At 48.7% G+C, this 27,928-nt stretch overlaps 1 long non-coding RNA gene across 2 annotated transcripts in view; it reads right to left on the bottom strand.

The window, feature by feature from the left end:
- LOC132208002 (uncharacterized) overlaps window positions 1–27,928 on the bottom strand; it is an 89,745-nt gene that overhangs the window by 9,529 nt on the left and 52,288 nt on the right. For both annotated transcript variants that reach the window (XR_009444113.1, XR_009444114.1), the window contains one exon: window positions 24,715–24,827. This is a non-coding gene — a long non-coding RNA (uncharacterized LOC132208002). The remainder of the gene's footprint in view (window positions 1–24,714; window positions 24,828–27,928) is intronic.

Below are 27,928 nucleotides of genomic sequence, written 5' to 3'. Positions count from 1 at the left end.
GTCACTGCACTCCAACTCCATTAGTCACTGCATCCCATTTCACTAAGTCACTGCATCCCATTTCAGTCAGTCACTGCATCCCATTTCCCACAGTGACTGCATCTCCATTCCCCGAGTCACTGCACTTCATTTCCCTTGGTCACTGCATCCCATTTCACTCAGTCACTGCATCCCATTTCTCACGGACGCTGCATCCAATATCCGTCAGGTACTGCATCCCATTTCCATCAGTCACTGCATCCCATTTCACTCTGTCACTGCATTCAATTTCCATCAGTTGCTGCATTCAATTTCCATCAGTCACTGCATCCCATTTCACTCAGTCACTGCATCCCATTTCCAACAGTCACTGCATCTCCATTCCCCGAGTTACTGCATCTCCTTTCCCACAGTCACTGCATAACATTTCACACAGTCACGGCATCCCATTTCCATCAGTCACTGCATCGCATTTCACACAGTCACGGCATTGCATTTCACTCAGACACTGCATCGCATTCTAATCAGTCACTGCATCGCATTCCAATCAGTCATTGCATCGCATTTCCCTAACTCACTGCATCCCATTTCCCTCAGTCACTGCATCTCCTTTCCCTCAGTCACAGCATCCCATTTCCCTCACTCACTGCATCCCATTTCACTCAGTCACTGCATCCAAATTCACTCAGTCACTGCATGGCATTACATTTAGTGATTGCATCGCATTCCAATCTGTCACTGCATCGCATTCCAATCTGTCACTGCATCCCATTTCATTCAGTCACTGCATCCCATTTCCCTCAGTCACTGCATCCCATTTCACGGAGTCACTGCATCCCATTTCACGCAGTCACTGCATCCCATTTCACGCAGTCACTGCATCACATTTCACGCAGTCACCGCATCTCATTTCACGCAGTCACTGCATCTCATTTCACGCAGTCACTGCATTTCCTTTCCCTCAGTCACTGCATCTCATTTCCCTCAGTCACTGCATCTCATTTCCCTCAGTTACTGCACTCAATTTCCATCAGTCACTGCATCCCATTTCACTCAATCACTGCATCCCATTTCACTCTGTCACTGCATCTCCATTCCCCGAGTTACTACATCTCCTTTCCCACAGTCACTGCACAACATTTCACACAGTCAAGGCACCCCATTTCCATCAGTCACTGCATCGCATTTCACTCAGTCACTGTATCGCATTTCACACAGTCACTGCATCGCATTTCACACAGTCACTGCATCGCATTTCACACAGTCACTGCATCTCCTTTCCCTCAGACACAGCATCTCATTTCACTCAGTCACTGCATCCCATTTCAGTCAGTCACTGCATCCCATTTCAGTCAGTCACTGCATCCTATTTCACGCAGTCACTGCAACCCATTTCACGCAGTCACTGCATCCCATTTCACGCAGTTACTGCATCCCATTTCACTCAGTCACTGCATCCCATTTAACTGAGACAGTGAATCCCATTCAAATGAGACAGTGCATCCATTTCCCTTAGTCACTGCACCCTATTCCCCACAGTCACCGCATACCATTTCCCTCAGTCACCGCTTCCCATGACCCTCACTCACTGCATCCCATTGCCCTCAGTCACTTCATCCCTTTACCCTCAGTCACTGCATCCCATTACCCTCAGTCACTGCATCCCATTACCCTCAGTCACTGCATCCCATTACCCTCAGTCACTGCATCCCCTTTCCATCAGTCACTGCATCCCATTTCACTCAGTCACTGCATCCCATTTCACTCAGTCACTGCCTCCTACGTCACTCAGTCACTGCATCCCATTTCACTCAGTCACTCCCTCCCATTTCACTCAGTCACTCCCTCCCATTTCACTCACTGCATCCCATTTCCCTCAGTCACTGCATCCCATTTCCCACATTCACTGCATCACATTTCACTCAGTCACTGCATCCCATTTCACTCAGACACCGCATCCCATTTCCGTCAGTCACCGCATCCCATGGCCCTCACTCACAGCATCCAATTTCCATCAGTCACAGCTTCCCATTTCACTCAGTGACTGCATCCCATTTCACTCAGTGACTGCATCCCATTACCCTCAGTCACTGCATCCCGTTTCACTCAGTCACTGACACCCCCTTCACTCAGTCACTGACTCCCCCTTCATTCAGTCACTGACTCCCACTTCACTCAGTCACTGACTCCCACTTCACTCAGTCACTGACTCCCATTTCAGTCAGTCACTCCCATTTTAGTCAGTCACCGCACCCCATTCCACACAGTCACCGCATTCCATTTCCCTCAGTCATCGCATCCCATTTCCCTCAGTCACCGTGTACCATTTCCCTCAGTCACTGCATCCCATTTCACTCAGTCACTGCATCCCATTACCATCAGTCACTGCATCCCATTTCACTCAGTCACTGCATCGCATTTCACTCAGTCACTGCATCGCATTTCACTCAGTCACAGCCTCCCACTTCACGCAGTCACAGCCACCCACTTCACTCAGTCACTGCCTCCCAATTCACTCAGTCACTGCCTCCCAATTCACTCAGTCACTCTGTCCCATTTCAGTCAGTCACGATCTCCAATTTCAGTCAGTCACGACCTCCAATTTCAGTCTGTCACTGCATCCTATTTCACTCGGTCACTGCCTCCCATTTCACTCAGTCACTGCATCCCATTTCACTCAGTCACTGCATCCCATTTCACTCAGTCACTGCATCCCATTTCACTCAGTCACTGCATCCCATTTCACTCAGTCACTGCATCCCATTTCACTCAGTCACTGCCTCCCATTTCACTCAGTCACTGCCTCCCACTTCGTTCAGTCACTGCCTCCCACTTCGTTCAGTCACTGCCTCCCACTTCGTTCAGTCACTGCCTCCCACTTCGTTCAGTCACTCCCTCCCATTTCAGTAAGTCACTGCATCCCATTTCCCTAAGTCACGGCATCCCATTTCCCACATTCACTGCATCTCCTTTCCCTCAGTCACCACATCCCATTTCACTCAGTCACGGCATCCCATTTCACTCAGTCACAGCATCCCATTTCACTCAGTCACAGCATCCCATTTCACTCAGTCACAGCATCCCATTTCACTCAGTCACGGCATCCCATTTCACTCAGTCACGGCATCCCATTTCACTCAGTCACGGCATCCCATTTCACTCAGTCACTGCATCCCATTTCCCATAGTCACTGCATCTCCTTCCGCCATTAACTGCATCGCATTGAACTCAGTCACTGCATCACACTACCCTCAGTCACTGCATCCCATTTCACGCAGTCACTGCAACCCATTTCACGCAGTCACTGCAACCCATTTCCCACAGTCACTGCATCTCCTCTCCCTCAGTCACAGCATCCCATTTAGCTGAGACAGTGAATCTCATTGAACTGAGACGGTGCATCCCATTACCCTCAGTCACAGCATTCCATTTCCCACAGTCACTGCATCTAGTTACCCTCAGTAACTGCATCTACTTTCCTTCAGTCACTGCATCTCATTTCCCTCAGTCACTGCATCCCATTTGACTCAGTCACTACATCCTATTTAACTGAGACAGTGAATCCTATTCAACTGAGACAGTGCATCCATTTCCCTTAGTCACCGCACCCTATTCCCCACTGTCACTGCATACCATTTCCCTCAGTCACCGCTTCCCATGGCCCTCACTCACTGCATCACATGACGCTCAGTCACTGCTTCCCATGAACCTCAGTCACTGCATCACACTACCCTCAGTCACAGCATCCCATTTCCATCAGTCACAGCATCCCATTTCCCTCAGTCACTGCATCCCATTTCACTCAGTGACTGCATCCCATTTTACTCAGTCACTGCATCCCATTTCACCTAGTCACTTCCTCCGACTTCGCTCAGTCACTGACTCCCATTTCACTCAGTCACTCCCTCGCATTTCAGTCAGTCACTCCCTACCATTTCAGTCAGTCACTCCCTACCATTTCAGTCAGTCACTCCCTACCATTTCAGTCAGTCACTCCCTACCATTTCAGTCACTCCCTCTCATTTCACTCAGTCACTGCATCCCATTTCCCACATTCACTGCATCTCATTTCCCTCAGTCACTGCATACCATTTCCCCACTGTCACTGTATCACATTTCTGTCAGTCACTGCATCGCATTTCACTCAGTCACTGCATCCCATTTCACACAGTGACTGCACCCATTTCACACAGTGACTGCACCCATTTCACACAGTGACTGCACCCATTTCACACAGTGACTGCACCCATTTCACACAGTGACTGCACTCATTTCACACAGTGACTGCACTCATTTCACACAGTGACTGCACTCATTTCACACAGTGACTGCACCCATTTCACTCAGTCACTGCATCTCCTTTTCCTCAGACACTGCATCCCATTTCACTCAGTCACTGCATCCTATTTCCCTCAGTCACTGCGTCACATTTCCGACAGTAACTGCATCACATTTCACTCAGTCTCAGCACCCCATTTCACTCAGTCACTGCCTCCCAATTCATGCAGTCACTCCGTCCCATTTCACTCACTCAGTGCGTACCATTTCCCTCAGTCACTGCATCCCATTTCTATCAGTCGCGACATCCCATTTCCCTCAGTCACTGCATCCCATTTCACTCAGTCACTGCATCCCATTACCATCAGTCACTGCATCCCATTCAGTCAGTCACTGCATCTCATTTCACTCAGTCACTGCATCCCATTTCACTCAGTCACTGCATCCCATTTCACTCAGTCACTGCATCCCATTTCACTCAGTCACTGCATCATATTTCACTCAGTGACTGCATCCCATTTCACTCAGTGACTGCCTCCCATTTCCCACAGTCACTGCAACCCATTTCCCACAGTCACCGCAACCCATTTCCCACAGTCACTGCGTCTCCTTTCCATCAGTCACAGCATCCCATTTCCCTCAGTCAGAGCATCCCATTTCACTCAGTCACTGCATCCCATTTAACTGAGACAGTGAATCTCATTGAACTGGGACGCTGCATCCCATTACCCTCAGTCACAGCATTCCATTTCCCACAGTCACTGCATCTCCTTTCCCTCAGTTACTGCATCTCATTTCCCTCAGTCAATACATCTCATTTCCCTCAGTCAATGCATCTCATTACCCTCAGTCACTGCATCCCATTTCACGCAGTCACTGCAACCCATTTCACGCAGTCACTGCAACCCATTTCCCACAGTCACTGCATCTCCTCTCCCTCAGTCACAGCATCCCATTTCACTCCGTCAGAGCATCCCATTTCACTCAGTCACTGCATCCCATTTAGCTGAGACAGTGAATCTCATTGAACTGAGACGGTGCATCCCATTACCCTCAGTCACAGCATTCCATTTCCCACAGTCACTGCATCTAGTTACCCTCAGTAACTGCATCTACTTTCCTTCAGTCACTGCATCTCATTTCCCTCAGTCACTGCATCCCATTTGACTCAGTCACTACATCCTATTTAACTGAGACAGTGAATCCTATTCAACTGAGACAGTGCATCCATTTCCCTTAGTCACCGCACCCTATTCCCCACTGTCACTGCATACCATTTCCCTCAGTCACCGCTTCCCATGGCCCTCACTCACTGCATCACATGACGCTCAGTCACTGCTTCCCATGAACCTCAGTCACTGCATCACACTACCCTCAGTCACAGCATCCCATTTCCATCAGTCACAGCATCCCATTTCCCTCAGTCACTGCATCCCATTTCACTCAGTGACTGCATCCCATTTTACTCAGTCACTGCATCCCATTTCACCTAGTCACTTCCTCCGACTTCGCTCAGTCACTGACTCCCATTTCACTCAGTCACTCCCTCGCATTTCAGTCAGTCACTCCCTACCATTTCAGTCAGTCACTCCCTACCATTTCAGTCAGTCACTCCCTACCATTTCAGTCAGTCACTCCCTACCATTTCAGTCAGTCACTCCCTACCATTTCAGTCACTCCCTCTCATTTCACTCAGTCACTGCATCCCATTTCCCACATTCACTGCATCTCATTTCCCTCAGTCACTGCAGACCATTTCCCCACTGTCACTGTATCACATTTCTGTCAGTCACTGCATCGCATTTCACTCAGTCACTGCATCCCATTTCACACAGTGACTGCACCCATTTCACACAGTGACTGCACCCATTTCACACAGTGACTGCACCCATTTCACACAGTGACTGCACCCATTTCACACAGTGACTGCACCCATTTCACACAGTGACTGCACCCATTTCACACAGTGACTGCACTCATTTCACACAGTGACTGCACTCATTTCACACAGTGACTGCACCCATTTCACACAGTGACTGCACCCATTTCACTCAGTCACTGCATCTCCTTTTCCTCAGACACTGCATCCCATTTCACTCAGTCACTGCATCCTATTTCCCTCAGTCACTGCGTCACATTTCCGACAGTAACTGCATCACATTTCACTCAGTCTCAGCACCCCATTTCACTCAGTCACTGCGTCACATTTCCGACAGTAACTGCATCACATTTCACTCAGTCTCAGCACCCCATTTCACTCAGTCACTGCCTCCCAATTCATGCAGTCACTCCGTCCCATTTCACTCACTCAGTGCGTACCATTTCCCTCAGTCACTGCATCCCATTTCTATCAGTCGCGACATCCCATTTCCCTCAGTCACTGCATCCCATTTCACTCAGTCACTGCATCCCATTACCATCAGTCACTGCATCCCATTCAGTCAGTCACTGCATCTCATTTCACTCAGTCACTGCATCCCATTTCACTCAGTCACTGCATCCCATTTCACTCAGTCACTGCATCCCATTTCACTCAGTCACTGCATCATATTTCACTCAGTGACTGCATCCCATTTCACTCAGTGACTGCCTCCCATTTCCCACAGTCACTGCAACCCATTTCCCACAGTCACCGCAACCCATTTCCCACAGTCACTGCGTCTCCTTTCCATCAGTCACAGCATCCCATTTCCCTCAGTCAGAGCATCCCATTTCACTCAGTCACTGCATCCCATTTAACTGAGACAGTGAATCTCATTGAACTGGGACGCTGCATCCCATTACCCTCAGTCACAGCATTCCATTTCCCACAGTCACTGCATCTCCTTTCCCTCAGTTACTGCATCTCATTTCCCTCAGTCAATACATTTCATTTCCCTCAGTCAATGCATCTCATTACCCTCAGTCACTGCATCCCGTTTCACTCAGTCACTGACACCCCCTTCACTCAGTCACTGACTCCCCCTTCACTCAGTCACTGACTCCCACTTCACTCAGCCACTGCATCCCATTTCACTCAGCCACTGCATCCCATTTCACTCAGCCACTGCATCCCATTTCACTCAGCCACTGCATCCCATTTCACACAGTCACTGCATCCCATTTCACTGAGCCACTTCATCATATTCACTCAGTCATTGCATCTCATTTAACTGAGACAGTGAATCTCATTGAACTGAGACGGTGCATCCCATCACCCTCAGTCACAGCATTCCATTTGACTCAGTCACTACATGCTATTTAACGGAGACAGTGAATCCTATTCAACTGAGACAGTGCATCCATTTCCCTCAGTCACCGCACCCTATTCCCCTCAGTCACCGCATCCCATTTCACTCAGTCACGGCATCCCATTTCACTCAGTCACTCCCTCACATTTCAGTCAGTCACTCCCTCCCATTTCAGTCAGTCACTCCCTCCCATTTCACTCAGTCACTCCCTCCCATTTCACTCAGTCACTCCCTCCCATTTCACTCAGTCACTCCCTCCCATTTCACTCAGTCACTCCCTCCCATTTCACTCAGTCACTCCCTCCCATTTCAGTCACTGCATCCCATTTCACTCAGCCAATGCATCCCATTTCACTCAGCCAATGCATCCATTTTCACTCAGTCATTGCATCCCATTTCACTCAGTCACAGCATCCCATTTGACTCAGTCACGACATCTTATTTAACAGAGACATTGAATCCTATTCAACTGAGACAGTGCATCCCAGGAACCTCAGTCACCGCACCCTATTCCACACAGACACCGCATCCCATTTCCTACAGTTACCGAATCCCATTTCACTCAGTCACTGCATCACATTTCACTCAGTCTCTGCATCCCATTTCACTCAGTCACTGCATCCCATTTCACTCAGTCACTGCATCCCAATTCACTCAGTCACTGCATCCCAATTCACTCAGTCACTGCCTCCCATTTCAGTGACTCCCTCCCATTTCTCTCAGTCACTACATCACATTTCATGCAGTCAGTGCATCACATGTCTTTCAGTCTCTGCACCCCATTTCACTCAGTCACTGCATCCCATTTCCCATAGTCACTGGATCTCCTTTCCTCAGTCACGGCATCCCATTATACTCAGTCACTGCATCCCATTTCACTCAGTCACTGCATCCCATTTCCCACATTCACTGCAACACATTTCCCACAGTCCCTGCATCTCCTTTCGCTCAGTCACCGAACCCTATTCCCCACAGTCACTGCATCCCATGACCCTCACTCACTGCATCCCATGACCCTCAGTCACTGCATCCCATTTCACTCAGTCACGGCATCCCATTTCACTCAGTCACGGCATCCCATTTCCCTCTGTCACGGCATCCCATTTCCCTCTGTCACGGCATCCCATTTCCCTCAGTCACTGCCTCCCACTTCACTCAGTCACTGAATCCCATGACCCTCAGTCACTGCCTCCCATTTCACTCAGTCACTGCATCCCATTTCACACAGCCACTGCATCCCATTACCCTCAGTCATGGCATCCCATGAACTTCAGTGAAAGGATGTCATTTCAAACAGACACTGCATCTCCTTTCCCTCAGTCACAGGATCCTATTTCACTCAGTCAGAGCATCCCATTTCACTCAGTCAGAGCATCCCATTTCACTGAGACACTGCATCCCATTACCCTCTGTCACTGCATTCCATTTCCCTCAGTCACTGCATCTCATCTCCCTCCGTCACTGCATCATTTCCCTCCGTCACTGCATCCCATTTCACTCAGCCACTGCATCCCATTTCACTCAGCCACTGCATCCCATTTCACTCAGTCACCGCATCCCATTTCCATCAGTCACCGCATCCCATGACCTCAGTCACTGAATCCCATGATCCTCAGTCACTGAATCCCATAACCCTCAGTCACTGAATCCCATAACCCTCAGTCACTGCATCCCGTTTCACACAGCCACTGCATCCCATTTCACTCAGTCACTGCATCCCATTTCCCACAGTCACTGCAACCCATTTCCCACAGTCATTGCATCGCGTTACCCTCAGTCACTATATCACATTACCCTCAGTCACTGCATCACATTACCCTCAGTCACTGCATCACATTACCCACAGTCACTGCATCCCATTTCCCACAGTCACTGCATCCCATTTCCCACAGTCACTGCATCCCATTTCCCACAGTCACTGCGTCCCATTGCCCTCAGTCACTGCGTCCCATTGCCCTCAGTCACTGCGTCCCATTGCCCTCAGTCACTGCATCCCATTTCAAGCAGACACTGCATCTCCTGTCCCGCAGTCACTGCATCTCAGTTCACAAAGCCACTGCATCCCATTGCCCTCAGTCATTGCATCCCATTACCCTCAGTCACTGTATCCCATTACCCTGTCACTGCATCCCATTTAGCTGAGACAGTGAATCTCATTGAACTGAGACGGTGCATCCCATTACCCTCAGTCACAGCATTCCATTTCCCACAGTCACTGCATCTAGTTACCCTCAGTAACTGCATCTACTTTCCTTCAGTCACTGCATCTCATTTCCCTCAGTCACTGCATCCCATTTGACTCAGTCACTACATCCTATTTAACTGAGACAGTGAATCCTATTCAACTGAGACAGTGCATCCATTTCCCTTAGTCACCGCACCCTATTCCCCACTGTCACTGCATACCATTTCCCTCAGTCACCGCTTCCGATGGCCCTCACTCAGTGCATCACATGACGCTCAGTCACTGCTTCCCATGAACCTCAGTCACTGCATCACACTACCCTCAGTCACAGCATCCCATTTCCATCAGTCACAGCATCCCATTTCCCTCAGTCACAGCATCCCATTTCACTCAGTGACTGCATCCCATTTTACTCAGTCACTGCATCCCATTTCACCTAGTCACTTCCTCCGACTTCGCTCAGTCACTGACTCCCATTTCACTCAGTCACTCCCTCGCATTTCAGTCAGTCACTCCCTCGCATTTCAGTCAGTCACTCCCTCGCATTTCAGTCAGTCACTCCCTACCATTTCAGTCAGTCACTCCCTACCATTTCAGTCAGTCACTCCCTACCATTTCAGTCAGTCACTCCCTACCATTTCAGTCAGTCACTCCCTACCATTTCAGTCACTCCCTCTCATTTCACTCAGTCACTGCATCCCATTTCCCACATTCACTGCATCTCATTTCCCTCAGTCACTGCATACCATTTCCCCACTGTCACTGTATCACATTTCTGTCAGTCACTGCATCGCATTTCACTCAGTCACTGCATCCCATTTCACACAGTGACTGCACCCATTTCACACAGTGACTGCACCCATTTCACACAGTGACTGCACTCATTTCACACAGTGACTGCACTCATTTCACACAGTGACTGCACCCATTTCACACAGTCACTGCATCTCCTTTTCCTCAGACACTGCATCCCATTTCACTCAGTCACTGCATCCTATTTCCCTCAGTCACTGTGTCACATTTCCGACAGTAACTGCATCACATTTCACTCAGTCTCAGCACCCCATTTCACTCAGTCACTGCGTCACATTTCCGACAGTAACTGCATCACATTTCACTCAGTCTCAGCACCCCATTTCACTCAGTCACTGCCTCCCAATTCATGCAGTCACTCCGTCCCATTTCACTCACTCAGTGCGTACCATTTCCCTCAGTCACTGCATCCCATTTCTATCAGTCGCGACATCCCATTTCCCTCAGTCACTGCATCCCATTTCACTCAGTCACTGCATCCCATTACCATCAGTCACTGCATCCCATTCAGTCAGTCACTGCATCTCATTTCACTCAGTCACTGCATCCCATTTCACTCAGTCACTGCATCCCATTTCACTCAGTCACTGCATCCCATTTCACTCAGTCACTGCATCCCATTTCACTCAGTCACTGCATCCCATTTCACTCAGTCACTGCATCACATTTCACTCAGTGACTGCATCCCATTTCACTCAGTGACTGCCTCCCATTTCCCACAGTCACTGCAACCCATTTCCCACAGTCACCGCAACCCATTTCCCACAGTCACTGCGTCTCCTTTCCATCAGTCACAGCATCCCATTTCCCTCAGTCAGAGCATCCCATTTCACTCAGTCACTGCATCCCATTTAACTGAGACAGTGAATCTCATTGAACTGGGACGCTGCATCCCATTACCCTCAGTCACAGCATTCCATTTCCCACAGTCACTGCATCTCCTTTCCCTCAGTTACTGCATCTCATTTCCCTCAGTCAATACATCTCATTTCCCTCAGTCAATGCATCTCATTTCCCTCAGTCAATGCATCTCATTTCCCTCAGTCACTGCATCCCATTTCACTCAGCCACTGCATCCCATTTCACTCAGCCACTGCATCCCATTTCACTCAGCCACTGCATCCCATTTCACTCAGCCACTGCATCCCATTTCACTCAGCCACTGCATCCCATTTCACTCAGCCACTGCATCCCATTTCACACAGTCACTGCATCCCATTTCACTGAGCCACTTCATCATATTCACTCAGTCATTGCATCTCATTTAACTGAGACAGTGAATCTCATTGAACTGAGACGGTGCATCCCATCACCCTCAGTCACAGCATTCCATTTGACTCAGTCACTACATGCTATTTAACGGAGACAGTGAATCCTATTCAACTGAGACAGTGCATCCATTTCCCTCAGTCACCGCACCCTATTCCCCTCAGTCACCGCATCCCATTTCACTCAGTCACGGCATCCCATTTCACTCAGTCACTCCCTCACATTTCAGTCAGTCACTCCCTCCCATTTCAGTCAGTCACTCCCTCCCATTTCACTCAGTCACTCCCTCCCATTTCACTCAGTCACTCCCTCCCATTTCACTCAGTCACTCCCTCCCATTTCAGTCACTGCATCCCATTTCACTCAGCCAATGCATCCCATTTCACTCAGCCAATGCATCCATTTTCACTCAGTCATTGCATCCCATTTCACTCAGTCACAGCATCCCATTTGACTCAGTCACGACATCTTATTTAACAGAGACATTGAATCCTATTCAACTGAGACAGTGCATCCCAGGAACCTCAGTCACCGCACCCTATTCCACACAGACACCGCATCCCATTTCCTACAGTTACCGAATCCCATTTCACTCAGTCACTGCATCACATTTCACTCAGTCTCTGCATCCCATTTCACTCAGTCACTGCATCCCATTTCACTCAGTCACTGCATCCCAATTCACTCAGTCACTGCATCCCAATTCACTCAGTCACTGCATCCCATTTCACTCAGTCACTGCATCCCATTTCACTCAGTCACTGCATCCCATTTCAGTGACTCCCTCCCATTTCTCTCAGTCACTACATCACATTTCATGCAGTCAGTGCATCACATGTCTTTCAGTCTCTGCACCCCATTTCACTCAGTCACTGCATCCCATTTCCCATAGTCACTGGATCTCCTTTCCTCAGTCACGGCATCCCATTATACTCAGTCACTGCATCCCATTTCACTCAGTCACTGCATCCCATTTCCCACATTCACTGCAACACATTTCCCACAGTCCCTGCATCTCCTTTCGCTCAGTCACCGAACCCTATTCCCCACAGTCACTGCATCCCATGACCCTCACTCACTGCATCCCATGACCCTCAGTCACTGCATCCCATTTCACTCAGTCACGGCATCCCATTTCCCTCTGTCACGGCATCCCATTTCCCTCTGTCACGGCATCCCATTTCCCTCTGTCACGGCATCCCACTTCACTCAGTCACTGAATCCCATGACCCTCAGTCACTGCCTCCCATTTCACTCAGTCACTGCATCCCATTTCACACAGCCACTGCATCCCATTACCCTCAGTCATGGCATCCCATGAACTTCAGTGAAAGGATGTCATTTCAAACAGACACTGCATCTCCTTTCCCTCAGTCACAGGATCCTATTTCACTCAGTCAGAGCATCCCATTTCACTCAGTCAGAGCATCCCATTTCACTGAGACACTGCATCCCATTACCCTCTGTCACTGCATTCCATTTCCCTCAGTCACTGCATCTCATCTCCCTCCGTCACTGCATCTCATTTCCCTCCGTCACTGCATCCCATTTCACTCAGCCACTGCATCCCATTTCACTCAGTCACCGCATCCCATTTCCATCAGTCACCGCATCCCATGACCTCAGTCACTGAATCCCATAACCCTCAGTCACTGCATCCCGTTTCACACAGCCACTGCATCCCATTTCACTCAGTCACTGCATCCCATTTCCCACAGTCACTGCAACCCATTTCCCACAGTCATTGCATCGCGTTACCCTCAGTCACTATATCACATTACCCTCAGTCACTGCATCACATTACCCTCAGTCACTGCATCACATTACCCTCAGTCACTGCATCACATTACCCTCAGTCACTGCATCACATTACCCACAGTCACTGCATCACATTACCCACAGTCACTGCATCCCATTTCCCACAGTCACTGCATCCCATTTCCCACAGTCACTGCGTCCCATTGCCCTCAGTCACTGCGTCCCATTGCCCTCAGTCACTGCGTCCCATTGCCCTCAGTCACTGCATCCCATTTCAAGCAGACACTGCATCTCCTGTCCCGCAGTCACTGCATCTCAGTTCACAAAGCCACTGCATCCCATTGCCCTCAGTCATTGCATCCCATTACCCTCAGTCACTGTATCCCATTACCCTGTCACTGCATCCCATGAACTTCAGTCACAGGATCCCATTTCAAACAGACTCTGCATCTCCTTTCCGTGAGTCACTGCATCCCATTTCACACAGCCACTGCATCCCATTTCGCACAGCCACTGCATCCCATTTCACTCATTAACTGCAGCTCATTTCACTCAGTCACTGCATCCCATTCATCTCAGTCACTGCATCCCATTTCCCAGATTCACTGCATCTCCTTTCCCTCAGTCACTGCATCCCATTTCAGTCAGTCACTGCATCCCATTTCCCTCAGTCACTGAAACCCATTACCCTCAGTCACTGAATCCCATTTCACTCAGTCACTGGATCCCATATCACTCAGTCACTGGATCCCATTTCATGCAGTCACTGCGTCCCATTTCACTCAGTCTGAGCATCCCATTTGACTCAGTCAGAGCATCCCATTTAACTGAGACAGTAAATCTCATTGAACTGAGACAGTAGATCCCATTACCCTCAGTCACAGCATTCCATTTCCCTCAGTCACCGCATCTCATTTCCCTCAGTCACTGCATCTCATTTGCCTCAGTCACTGCATCTCATTTCACACAGTCACTGCATCTCATTTCCCTCCGTCACTGCATCTCATTTTACTCAGCCACTGCATCCCATTTCACTCAGTCACAGCATCCCATTTGACTCAGTCACTACATCCGATTTAACGGAGACAGTGAATCCTATTCAACTGAGACAGTGCGTCCATTTCCCTCAGTCACCGCACCCTATTTCCCACAGTCACCGCATTCCATTCCCCTCAGTCACCGCATCCCATTTCAGTCAGTCACCGCATCCCATTTCAGTCAGTCACCGCATCCCATTACCCTCAGTCACGGCATCCCATTACCCTCAGTCATGGCATCCCATTACCCTGTCACTGCATCCCATGAACTTCAGTGAAAGGATGCCATTTCAAACAGACACTGCATCTCCTTTCCCTCAGTCAGAGCATCCCATTTCACTCAGTCAGAGCATCCCATTTCACTCAGTCAGAGCATCCCATTTCACTGAGACACTGCATCACATTACCCTCAGTCACAGCATTCCATTTCCCTCAGTCACGGCATCTCATTTCCCTCAGTCATTGCATCTCATTTCCCTCCGTCACTGCATTCCATTTCACTCAGTCACTGCATCCCATTTCCCACAGTCACTGCATCTCCTATCCCTCAATTCACTGCATCCCATTACCCACAGTCACTGCATCGTGTTACCCTCAGTCACTGTATCACATTACCCTCAGTCACTGCACCCATTTCCCACAGTCACTGCATCCCATTGCCCTCAGTCACTGCAGCCCATTTCAAACAGACACTGCATCTCCTTTCCCGCAGCCACTGCATCTCAGTTCACAAAGCCACTGCATCCCATTGCCCTCAGTCACTGCATCCCATTTCACAGAGTCACTGCATCCCATTTAACGGACACAGTGAATCCCATTTAACCCAGACAGTGCATCCATTTCACTCAGTCATTCCATCCCATTACCCTCACTCACTGCATCCCATTACCCTGTCACTGCATCCCATGAACTTCAGTCACAGGATCCCATTTCAAACAGACACTGCATCTCCTTTCCCTCAGTCACTGCATCCCATTTCGCACAGCCACTGCATCCAATTTCGCACAGCCACTGCATCCCATTTCACTCATTCACTGCAGCTCATTTCACTCAGTCACTGCAGCTCATTTCACTCAGTCACTGCAGCTCATTTCACTCAGTCACAGCATCCCATTTCACTCAGTGACTGCAACCCATTACCCTCAGTCACAGCATCCCATTTCCATCAGTCACTGCATCCCATTCATCTCAGTCACTGCATCCCATTTCCCACATTCACTGCATCTCCTATCCCTCAGTCACTGCATCCCATTTCCCTCAGTCACTGAAACCCATTTCGCACTGTAACTGCATCTCCCTTCCCTCAGTCACTGCATCGCATTTCACTCAGTCACTGCATCCCATGACCCTCAGTCACTGCATCCCATGACCCTCAGTCACTGCATCCCATTTCACTCAGTCACTGCATTCCATTTCACACAGTCACTGCATCCCATTACCCTCAGTCACTGCATCCCATTACCCTTAGTCACTGCATCACATTTCACCCAGTCACTGCAACCCATTTCCCATAGTCACTGCATCTCCTTTCCTCAGTCACTGCATCACATTACCCTCAGTCCCAGCATCCCATTTCACTCAGTCACTGCATCCCATTTCACTTAGTCACTGCATCCCATTTCACTTAGTCACTGTATCGCATGACCCTCAGTCACTGCATCGCACGACCCTCAGTGACTGCATCGCACGACCCTCAGTGACTGCATCCCATTTCACTCAGTCACTGCATCCCATTTCACTCAGTCACTGCATCCCATTTCCCATAGTCACTGCATCTCCTTACGTCAGTCACAGCATCCAATTTCACTCAGTCACTGCATCCCAGTTCACTCAGTCACTGCATCTCATTTCAGTCAGTCACTCCCTCCCATTTCAGTCAGTCACTCCCTCCCATTTCAGTCAGTCACTCCCTCCAATTTCAGTGAGTCACTGCATCCCATTTCCCTCATTCACTGCAACCCATTTCGCACTGTCACTGCATCACCATTCCCTCAGTCACTGCATCGCATTTCACTCAGTCACTGCATCCCATTTCACTCAGTCACTGCATCCCATATCACTCAGTCACTGCATCCCATATCACTCAGTCACTGCATCACATTTCATTCAGTCACTGCAACCCATTTCCCATGGGCACTGCATCTCCTTTCCTCAGTCACTGCATCACATTACCCTCAGTCACTGCATCACATTACCCTCAGTCACTGCATCACATTACCCTCAGTCACTGCATCACATTACCCTCAGTCACTGCATCACATTACCCTCAGTCCCAGCATCCCATTTCACTCAGTGCCTGCATGCCATTTCACCGAGTCACTCCCTCCCATTACACTCAGTCACTCCCTCCCATTTCACTCAGTCACTCCCTCCCATTTAGGTCAGTCACTCCCTCCCATTTAGGTCACCTCTTCCAATTTCAGTCAGTCACTGCATCTCATTTCCCTCAGTCACTGCATCTCATTTCCCTCAGTCACTGCATCTCATTTCCCTCAGTCACTGCATCTCATTTCCCTCCGTCACTGCATCTCATTTCACTCAGCCACTGCATCCCATTTCACTCAGCCACTGCATCCCATTTGACTCAGTCACTACATCCTATTTAACGGAGACAGTGAATCCTATTCAACTGAGACAGTGCATCCATTTCCCTCAGTCACCGCACCCTATTTCCCACAGTCACCGCATTCCATTCCCCACAGTCACCGCATCCCATTTCAGTCAGTCACCGCATCCCATTTCCATCAGTCACCGCATCCCATTTCCATCAGTCACTGCATCCCATGATCCTCAGTCACTGCATCCCATGATCCTCAGTCACTGAATCCCATGACTCTCAGTCACTGAATCCCATGGCCCTCAGTCACTGAATCCCATTTCACTCAGTCACTGCATCCCATTTCACACAGCCACTGCATCACATTACCCTCAGTCATGGCATCCCATGAACTTCAGTGAAAGGATGCCATTTCAAACAGACACTGCATCTCCTTTCCCTCAGTCACAGGATCCTATTTCACTGAGTCAGAGCATCCCATTTCACTCAGTCAGAGCATCCCATTTCACTGAGACACTGCATCCCATTACCCTCTGTCACTGCATTCCATTTCCCTCAGTCACTGCATCTCATCTCCCTCCGTCACTGCATCTCATTTCCCTCCGTCACTGCATCCCATTTCACTCAGCCACTGCATCCCATTTCACTCAGACACTGCATCCCATTTCACTCAGCCACTGCATCCCATTTCACTCAGTCACCGCATCCCATTTCCATCAGTCACTGCATCCCATGACCTCAGTCACTGAATCCCATGATCCTCAGTCACTGAATCCCATAACCATCAGTCACTGCATACCGTTTCACACAGCCACTGCATCCCATTTCACTCAGTCACTGCATCCCATTGCCCTCAGTCAGTGCATCCCATTGCCCTCAGTCACTGCATCCCATTTCCCACAGTCACTGCAACCCATTTCCCACAGTCATTGCATCACATTACCCTCAGTCACTGCATCACATTACCCTCAGTCACTGCATCACATTACCCTCAGTCACTGCATCACATTACCCTCAGTCACTGCATCACATTACCCTCAGTCACTGCATCACATTACCCTCAGTCACTGCATCACATTACCCACAGTCACTGCATCACATTACCCACAGTCACTGCATCCCATTTCCCACAGTCACTGCACCCATTTCCCACAGTCACTGCATCCCATTTCCCACAGTCACTGCATCCCATTGCCCTCAGTCACTGCATCCCATTGCCCTCAGTCACTGCATCCCATTTCAAGCAGACACTGCATCTCCTTTCCCGAGGTCACTGCATCTCAGTTCACAAAGCCACCGCATCCCATTGCCCTCAGTCATTGCATCCCATTACCCTCAGTCACTGCATCCCATTACCCTGTCACTGCATCCCATGAACTTCAGTCACAGGATCCCATTTCAAACAGACACTGCTTCTCCTTTCCCTCAGTCACTGCATCCCATTTCACTCAGTCACTGCATCCCATTTCAGTCAGTCACTCCCTCCCATTTCAGTGAGTCACTGCATCCCATTTCCCTCAGTCACTGCAACCCATTTCGCACTGTCACTGCATCTCCATTCCCTCAGTCACTGCATCGCATTTCACTCAGTCACTGCATCCCATGACCCTCAGTCACTGCATCCCATGACCCTGAGTCACTGCATCACATTTCACTCAGTCACTGCATCCCATGTCCCACATTCACTGCATCTCCTTTCCCGCAGTCACTGCATCGCATTTCACTCAGTCACTGCATCCCATGACCCACAGTCACTGCATCCCATTTCACTCAGTCACTGCATCCCATTTCCCACATTCACTGCATCTCCTTTCCCTCAGTCACTGCATCGCATTTCACTCAGTTACTGCATGCCATGACCCACAGTCACTGCATCCCATTACGTTCAGTCACTGCATCGCTTTTCACTCAGTCACTGCATCCCATGACGCTCAGTCACTGCATCCCATGACGCTCAGTCACTGCATCCCATTTCACTCAGTCACTGCATCCCATTACCCTCAGTCACTGCATCCCATTACCCTCAGTCACTGCATCCCATTACCCTCAGTCACTGCATCCCATTACCCTCAGTCACTGCATCCCATTACCCTTAGTCACTGCATTCCAATAATTTCATTCGCAGGATCCCATTTCAAACAGACACTGCATTTCCTTTGCCGCAGTCCCTGCATCCCAGTTCACACAGCCACTGCATCCCATTGCCCTCAGTCAGTGCATCCCATTTCACACAGCCACTGCATCCCCTTTCACACAGCCACTGCATTCCATTTCACTCAGTCACTGCATCCCATTGCCCTCAGTCACTGCATCCCATTTCACTCAGTCACTGCATCCCATTTCACACAGATACTGCATCCCATTTCACTCAGACAATGCATCCCATTACCCTCAGTCACTGCATCCAATTACCCTCAGTCACTGCATCCCATTTCCATCATTCATTGCATCCCACTTCACTCAGTCACTGCATCCCATCTCCCTCAGTCACAGCATCCCACTTCCATCAGTCACTGCATCCCACTTCTATCATTCAGGGCGTCTCCTTTCCCTCAGTCACTGCGTCCCATTTCCATCAGTGACTGCATCCCATTTCCCACAGTCACTGCATCCCATTTCACTCAGTCACTGCATCACATTTCACTCAGTCACTGCATCCCATCACCCTCAGTCAGTGCATCCCATTTCACTCAGTCACTGCGTCCCTGTCCATCAGTGACAGCATCCCATTTCCCTCAGTCACTGCATCCCATTGCCCTCAGTCACTGCATCCCATTTCCCTCAGTCACTGCATCCCATTTCCATCATTCACTGCATCCCACTTCACTCAGTCACTGCATCCCATTTCTCACAGTCACTGCACCCATTTCAGTCAGTCACTGCATCCCATTTCCATCATTCACTGCATCCCATTTCACTCAGTCACTGCATCCCATCTCTCTCAGTCTCTGCATCCCATTTCACTCAGTCACAGCATCCCACTTCCATCAGTCACTGCATCCCACTTCCATCAGTCACGGCGTCTCTTTTCCCTCAGTCACTGCGTCCCATGTCCATCAGTGACTGCATCCCATTTCCCACAGTCACTGCATCCCATTTCCATCAGTCACTGCATCCCATTGACCTCAGTCACTGCATCCCATTGACCTCAGTCACTGCATCCCATTGACCTCAGTCACTGCATCCCATTGACCTCAGTCACTGCATCCCATTGACCTCAGTCACTGCATCCCATTTCAAACAGACACTGCATCTCCATTCCCACAGTCACAGCATCTCAATTCACACAGCCACTGCATCCCAGTTTTCACAGCCACTGTATCCCATTTCACACAGCCACTGCATCCCATTGCCCTCAGTCACTGCATCCCATTTCACTCAGTCACTGCATCCCATTTCACTCAGTCACTGCATCCTATTTCCCTCAGTCACTGCATCCCCTTTCCTCAGTCACTGCATCTACTTTCCTCAGTCACTGCATCCCATTTCACTCAGTCACTACATCCCATTTAACAGTCACTGCACCCCATTTCACAGAGTCACTGCATCCATTTCCTTCAGTCACTGCATCCCATTTCACTCAGTCACTGCAGCTCATTTCACTCAGTCACTGCAGCTCATTTCACTGAGTCACAGCATCCCATTTCACTCAGTGACTGCAACCCATTACCCTCAGTCACAGCATCCCATTTCCATCAGTCACTGCATCCCATTCCCCACAGTCACCGCATCCCATTCCCCACAGTCACCGCATCCCATTAACTTCAGTCTCTGCATCCCATTTCCCTCAGTCACTGCATCCCATTTCCCTCAGTCACTGCATCCCATTTCCCTCAGTCACTGCATCCCATTTCCCTCAGTCACTGCATCTCCTTTCCTCAGTCACTGCATTTACTTTCCTCAGTCACTGCATCCCATTCCACTCAGTCACTACATCCCATTTAAAAGTCACTGCATCCCATTTCACAGAGTCACTGCATTCCATTTCCTTCAGTCACCTCATCCCATTACCCTCAGTCACTGCATCCCATTTCCCTCAGTGCCTGCACCCCATTTCCATCATTCACTGCATCCCACTTCACACAGTCACTGCATCCCAGCTCCCACAGTCACTGCATTCCACTTCCATCAGTCACTGCATCCCACTTCCATCATTCACGGCGTCTCCTTTCCCTCAGTCACTGCGTCTCATTTCCATCAGTGACTGCATCCCATTTCTCACAGTCACTGCACCCATTTCAGTCAGTCACTGCATCCCATTTCCATCATTCACTGCATCCCATTTCACTCAGTCACTGCATCCCATCTCCCTCAGTCTCTGCATCCCATTTCACTCAGTCACAGCATCCCACTTCCATCAGTCACTGCATCCCACTTCCATCAGTCACGGCGTCTCTTTTCCCTCAGTCACTGCGTCCCATGTCCATCAGTGACTGCATCCCATTTCCCACAGTCACTGCATCCCATTTCCATCAGTCACTGCATCCCATTTCCATCAGTCACTGCATCCCATTGCCCTCATTCACTGCATCCCATTTCAAACAGACACTGCATCTCCATTCCCAAAGTCACAGCATCTCAATTCACACAGCCACTGCATCCCAGTTCACACAGCCACTGCATCCCATTGCCCTCAGTCACTGCATCCCATTGCCCTCAGTCACTGCATCCCATTGCCCTCAGTCACTGCATCTCATTTCACTCAGTCACTGCATCCCAGTTCACTCAGTCACTGCATCCCATTTCACTCAGTGACTGCAACCCATTACCCTCAGTCACAGCATCCCATTTCCATCAGTCACTGCATCCCATTCATCTCAGTCACTGAATTCCATTTCCCTCATTCACTGCATCCCATTTCCATCAGTCACTGCATCCCATTCCCCACAGTCACCGCATCCCATTAACTTCAGTCTCTGCATCCCATTTCCCTCAGTCACTGCATCCCATTTCCCTCAGTCACTGCATCCCATTTCCCTCAGTCACTGCATCTCCTTTCCTCAGTCACTGCATTTACTTTCCTCAGTGACTGCATCCCATTCCACTCAGTCACTACATCCCATTTAAAAGTCACTGCATCCCATTTCACAGAGTCACTGCATTCCATTTCCTTCAGTCACCTCATTCCATTACCCTCAGTCACTGCATCCCATTTCCCTCAGTGCCTGCACCCCATTTCCATCATTCACTGCATCCCACTTCACACAGTCACTGCATCCCAGCTCCCACAATCACTGCATTCCACTTCCATCAGTCACTGCATCCCACTTCCATCATTCACGGCGTCTCCTTTCCCTCAGTCACTGCGTCTCATTTCCATCAGTGACTGCATCCCATTTCTCACAGTCACTGCACCCATTTCAGTCAGTCACTGCATCCCATTTCCATCATTCACTGCATCCCATTTCACTCAGTCACTGCATCCCATCTCCCTCAGTCTCTGCATCCCATTTCACTCAGTCACAGCATCCCACTTCCATCAGTCACTGCATCCCACTTCCATCAGTCACGGCGTCTCTTTTCCCTCAGTCACTGCGTCCCATGTCCATCAGTGACTGCATCCCATTTCCCACAGTCACTGCATCCCATTTCCATCAGTCACTGCATCCCATTTCAAACAGACACTGCATCCCATTTCAAACAGACACTGCATCTCCATTCCCAAAGTCACAGCATCTCAATTCACACAGCCACTGCATCCCAGTTCACACAGCCACTGCATCCCATTGCCCTCAGTCACTGCATCCCATTGCCCTCAGTCACTGCATCTCATTTCACTCAGTCACTGCATCCCAGTTCACTCAGTCACTGCATCCCAGTTCACTCAGTCACTGCATCCCATTTCACGCAGTCACTGCATCCCATTACACTCAGTCAGTGCCTCCCATTTCCCTCAGTCACTGCATCCCATTTCACTCAGTCACTGCATCACATTTCACGCAGACACTACATCCCATTTCCCTTCGTCAGTGCATCCCATTACCCTCAGTCACTGCATCCCAGTTCACACAATCACTGCCTCCCGTTTCACTGAGTCACTGCATCCCGTTTCACTGAGTCACTGAATCGCATTTGTTGTTTTCACTTGAATGCAATGGTCATGAATCTCCTCCAATGGCTGGTCATGTATTTCCAACGCAAAATTTTACCAAGTTTTGATTTTCAATTTTGATTACATGTGTCTCCTCTATTCTATAAGATGCTGCAATAAACTCAAATTTGATAAATCATAATTCAACCACCATTACCTACAGAGTTAATTTCATCAAACAGATCCAATTAGAATTGTCACATTCCCAAATCCTGATTCAAGGTTTTCTCATTATGGGCCACGTGGTTAAGAAAAAAGACACTTAGAATCAGAGAGATGTACAGTGGGGAAACAGATCCTTTGGCCCAATTTGTCTCTGTTGACCAGATATCCTAAGTTAATTTAGTCCCATTTGCCGGCATTTGGCCCATATTTCTCTCAACCCGTCCTATTCATATACCCATCCACATGCCTTTTAAATGTACAAGCCTCCACCACTTCCTCTGGCAGCTCATTCCATACATGCTGTTCGCTCTATCCACGTCCCTCGTAATTGTATAAACTTCCATATGGTCAGCCCTGAACTCCAAAGTTCCAAGAAATAGCTGCCTGTTCAAGCCCACGGTATACCTCCAACCTCCGATGCTCGTAACATCCTTGTAGATCTTCTCTGAACCCTTTCAAGTTTACAACATACAACAAGACGGCACAGAATAGGCCCTTCGGCCCTCAATGTTGCGCCGACAACGTTCCTCTCGCAAGGAGACCAAAATCGATTGCAGTATTCCAAAAGCAGCCGAATCAATGTCCTATATGGCTGCTAAGTGATCTCCCAACTCCTATACTCAATGCACTGACCGATAAAGGTGAGCACATCAAATGTCTCCTTCATATCCTTTCTACCGGTGGCTGTACTTTGATGGAACTACGAAACTGCACTCCAGCGTCTCTTTATTAAGCAACACTCCCCACAACCTTCAGTGTATACGTGCTGCCCTGATTTGCCTTTCCAAAATGTAGCACCTCACATTTATCTAACCTCAACTCCATCTGCCACTCCTCAGTTTATTGGCCCTTGTCAATGTCCCATTGCATTCTGAGGTGACCTTCTTGGCTGGCTACTACACCTTCAATCATTGGGAAACTTACTAACCACACCTTCTATTTTCATATCCAAATCATTGCATCACTTCAACTCCCCCTCCCACTCCCTGGACGACATGTCCATCCTGGGCCTCTTCCAGTGTCACAGCCATACCACCCAGAAAGTAGAAGAGCAGCACCTCATATTCCGTCTCGGGAGCTTCCAACTCAATAGCCTCAATATGGACTTTGCGACCCTCAAAATCTCCCCACCCGCTAGCCTCATCCCAAGACTAGCTCCTCCCCTCATCCCTGCCTCCATGACCTGTCCGCCTTCTCTCCCACCTATCCACTCCTCCCACCTCACTGACCAACTCCCACCACTGCTTGGAATTATTATTCTTTTCACACTTCATCAGCTCGACGTGATTTCTAAAATCTATTTTCCAATTGTTGGAAAAAGTGAGATAAAGTAAAAGAAGTTACATTCTTACCACTCGGGAAATCTCTGAATATTCTTCTGTTGAAAGGCCGCCAAGGAACGATGCAATTCTTGTGTCACAAGCGCTGTGAGGGAGACATCTTTTTCGGTTCCACTAACTCCACCCTCAGGAAGACAAACCCACATAACATATCTAGCGACTTAAAGCATACTCTATTGTTGCCCAAGGTGGAGAGCTGGATGAACACAGCAGGCCAAGCAGCATCAGAGGAGCAAGAAAGCTTGTGTTTCGGGACGAGACCCTACTTCAGAAAATTGGCGCTGGAGAATCTGAGATGACAAGGTGTAAAGCCGGATGATACTGCTTGGCCTGCTGTGTTCATCCAGCTTTACACCTTCTTATCTCAGATTCTCCAGCATCTGCAGTTCCTACTGCCTCTATTGTTGCCCTTTCACTTTACTGAACTAATATGAGCCAGTAGTTTTGTTTAGGCCCGTGTAATCTTACAGTTATTGGCCTGTACAAAATCCTGAATTAATTTTGATCGACTGACAGGAGGAGAGATGAATTTTATAGAAATTTTTGTTTTCTACCAATTTGCAGAGGGCATTGTGGGCGATTGGAGGACAGTGTTATTATCCTCCAGGTCTGCGGACTGCATCGTTACCAACTTGCCCATTTGCATATACATACAATATTCATTATGTACCAATGAAACATAATAAACCAATACTGCGTACTAAAAACAACCCTCACATATCAATGGAAATTTAATATTTATCACAGAGCTTGAAGGATTGAATTCAATGATACAAAGCAAAAACCAGTGAAGTAGAGTGCAGTTGGTCAGCACTTTTGCCACTAAGTGGAGGTTGGCAGTTTGAGGCCACCCAAGAACAAGCAAGTTCTGTCTAACTCCAAGGGCAGCACGGTGGCTCAGTGGTTAGCACTGCTGACTCACAGCGCCAGGGACCCAGGTTCGATCCCACCGTTGGGCGATCTTCTGTGCGGAGTTTGTACATTCTGCCCATGCCTGCATGGGTTCCTGCTGGGTGCTCTGGTTTCCTCCCACAGTCCAAAGATGTGCAGGCTAGGTGTCTGGGCCATGCCAAACTTGCCCATTGTGTTTAGGGATGTGCAGATTAGGTGTGTGAGTCATGGGAAATGTAGGGTTACTGAGGAAAGGGTCGGGGGATGAGTCAGGGTGAGATGCTCTTTGGAGGGTGGCCGTGGACTTGTTGGGTCAAAAGGGGCTTGTTTCCACACTGTAGGGATTCTATGATATGGAAGTATCTTTTGAAGTAGGCATTCATGGGTATGCTGTAACAGAGACCTTGAAATACTGCACAACAAATATTTGGAGATAGACTGTCAATTCAGACATAGCATCAAAAAAGGTCATAGAAGTTGTCACCGATATAAAGCAGGATTGATGAAAATCCAGCAGGAAATGGTGTCAAAAGGCTCAGTATCTTTTATTCATCTCCAGTTATTTTGTCCAAGGCACTGGATGCTGGCAGGATTGAAACATTTAAGAAATGCTTCACAAATCACATATAAGGACCTGCACATCTTTGAACAATGGGAGGAAACTGCAGCACCTGGCGGAAGCCCCTCGCAGACGCGGGGAGGACATGTCAATTCCACACAGATAGTTACCCAAGACTGGAATCTCAACTGGCTCCCCAGTGCATGAGCAGCTCTAACCACTGAGCAACTACCTTGCCCAGAAGGGGTTTTATAAGCGCATACATTATTTCCATTAAGACAGATCCAATCCTCTATGTCCAATCAAAATAACATCTTGTAGATATCATGACAACAATCATAAATGATTTTGAATAAGTAAATCAAAAAAATTGAAATAGTTTCCAAGCCTAAATACTCGATATGTTGCATTTAAGATGAATAGCGCAACAACAAAAAGGCCATATTTTATGTGACCATCGGTAACACTTGAAAACTTGCAACAATATAGTCACCAGGAGAGATCTGGACTGGCTTGATGATGCACTCCTTCATACACTGCAATAAAACTCCAAAGATCACAAATTCTCCTTCAATACCGTGTTATAACAGTGACTGCATCAACCTGTGTTTATGGGCCTGACTGGAAGCCCACACAACATGCATAAACAAAAAAATAATCTAAGGTGATAGGTGAAATAAATGTATGTATGCAACGTCTTTGAAAAGCAATCATTTCTAGAGGATGCAAGCCCATAAGGAATCTCGTTTCGCAGATTATATTCATTTGCACTACAGTTCACGCCAGTCAGAATCAGTTTTCGTTTCATGACAGGTAACTAAAATGTCCAAAACAATGAACTTTGTTTGATCAGAAGATTTTAAGTAAGGACTATGTCTTGTGTGAGCTGACGGCATTCGGGGATGGAGAAGGTACACTCACTGCTGGCATCTTGACACCATTGAATGAGCAAGCGTGGACGTAAAGGTTGTAACAGGTAACAATTGGACAGGCAATATCTTTTGAGCTCCTTCCCAGCAGGCCTGTAATACTCTCAAGCTGTGCTAGACCCTCACTTACTCCACCTTACGTACTCTGCCTTTTTCTTTTCGACAAGAAGCACCTCTGTACCAGTCATCCAAGGCTCCTTAATCTTACCCCTTCTTACCTGTCTCAGAGGAACAAATTTATACATCACTCGCAACAACTGCTCCTTGAACAGCCTCCACATGTCTGCTGCGCCCTTTCTGTGGAACAATTGCTCCCAATCTGTAGTTCCCAACTCCTGTCTGATAGCATCATAGTTTCCTTGACCCCAGTGAAATATCTTCCCCTTGTAACTGCTCCTTTCCCTTTCCATGGCTATGGTAAATGTGAGGCTGTTGTGGTCACTGTCGCCAAAGGGCTCTCCCACCACGAGATCTGACACCTGTCCTGGCTCATTGCCGAGCACCAAATCCAAAATGGCCTCCCTCCTCGGCCTGTCCCCATACTGAGTAAGGAAACCCTCCTGAACACACCTGACAAAAACGGCTCCATCCAAACCATCTGCACTCAGGAGGTTTCAATCTATATTGGGAAAGTTGAAGTCACCCTGAACAACAACCCTGATACGTTTGCACTTTTCAACAATCTGCCGGCCAATGAGTTCTTTGATCTCCCAACTGCTATTTGGGGTCCGTAGAAAACCCCCAGTGAGGTGACTGCTGCCTTGTTGTTCCGAACTTCCACCCATACTGACTCAGTCGACAAACCTTCCTTGGCAACATCAGCCCATACCACCTCGGTAGACGAGTC

The sequence above is a fragment of the Stegostoma tigrinum genome, unplaced genomic scaffold (genome assembly GCF_030684315.1).
Source record: "Stegostoma tigrinum isolate sSteTig4 unplaced genomic scaffold, sSteTig4.hap1 scaffold_244, whole genome shotgun sequence".
NCBI classification, from domain to species: domain Eukaryota; kingdom Metazoa; phylum Chordata; class Chondrichthyes; order Orectolobiformes; family Stegostomatidae; genus Stegostoma; species Stegostoma tigrinum.
Note: the sequence above shows the minus strand (reverse complement) of the source record. Positions and strands in the feature narration are given on the sequence as shown.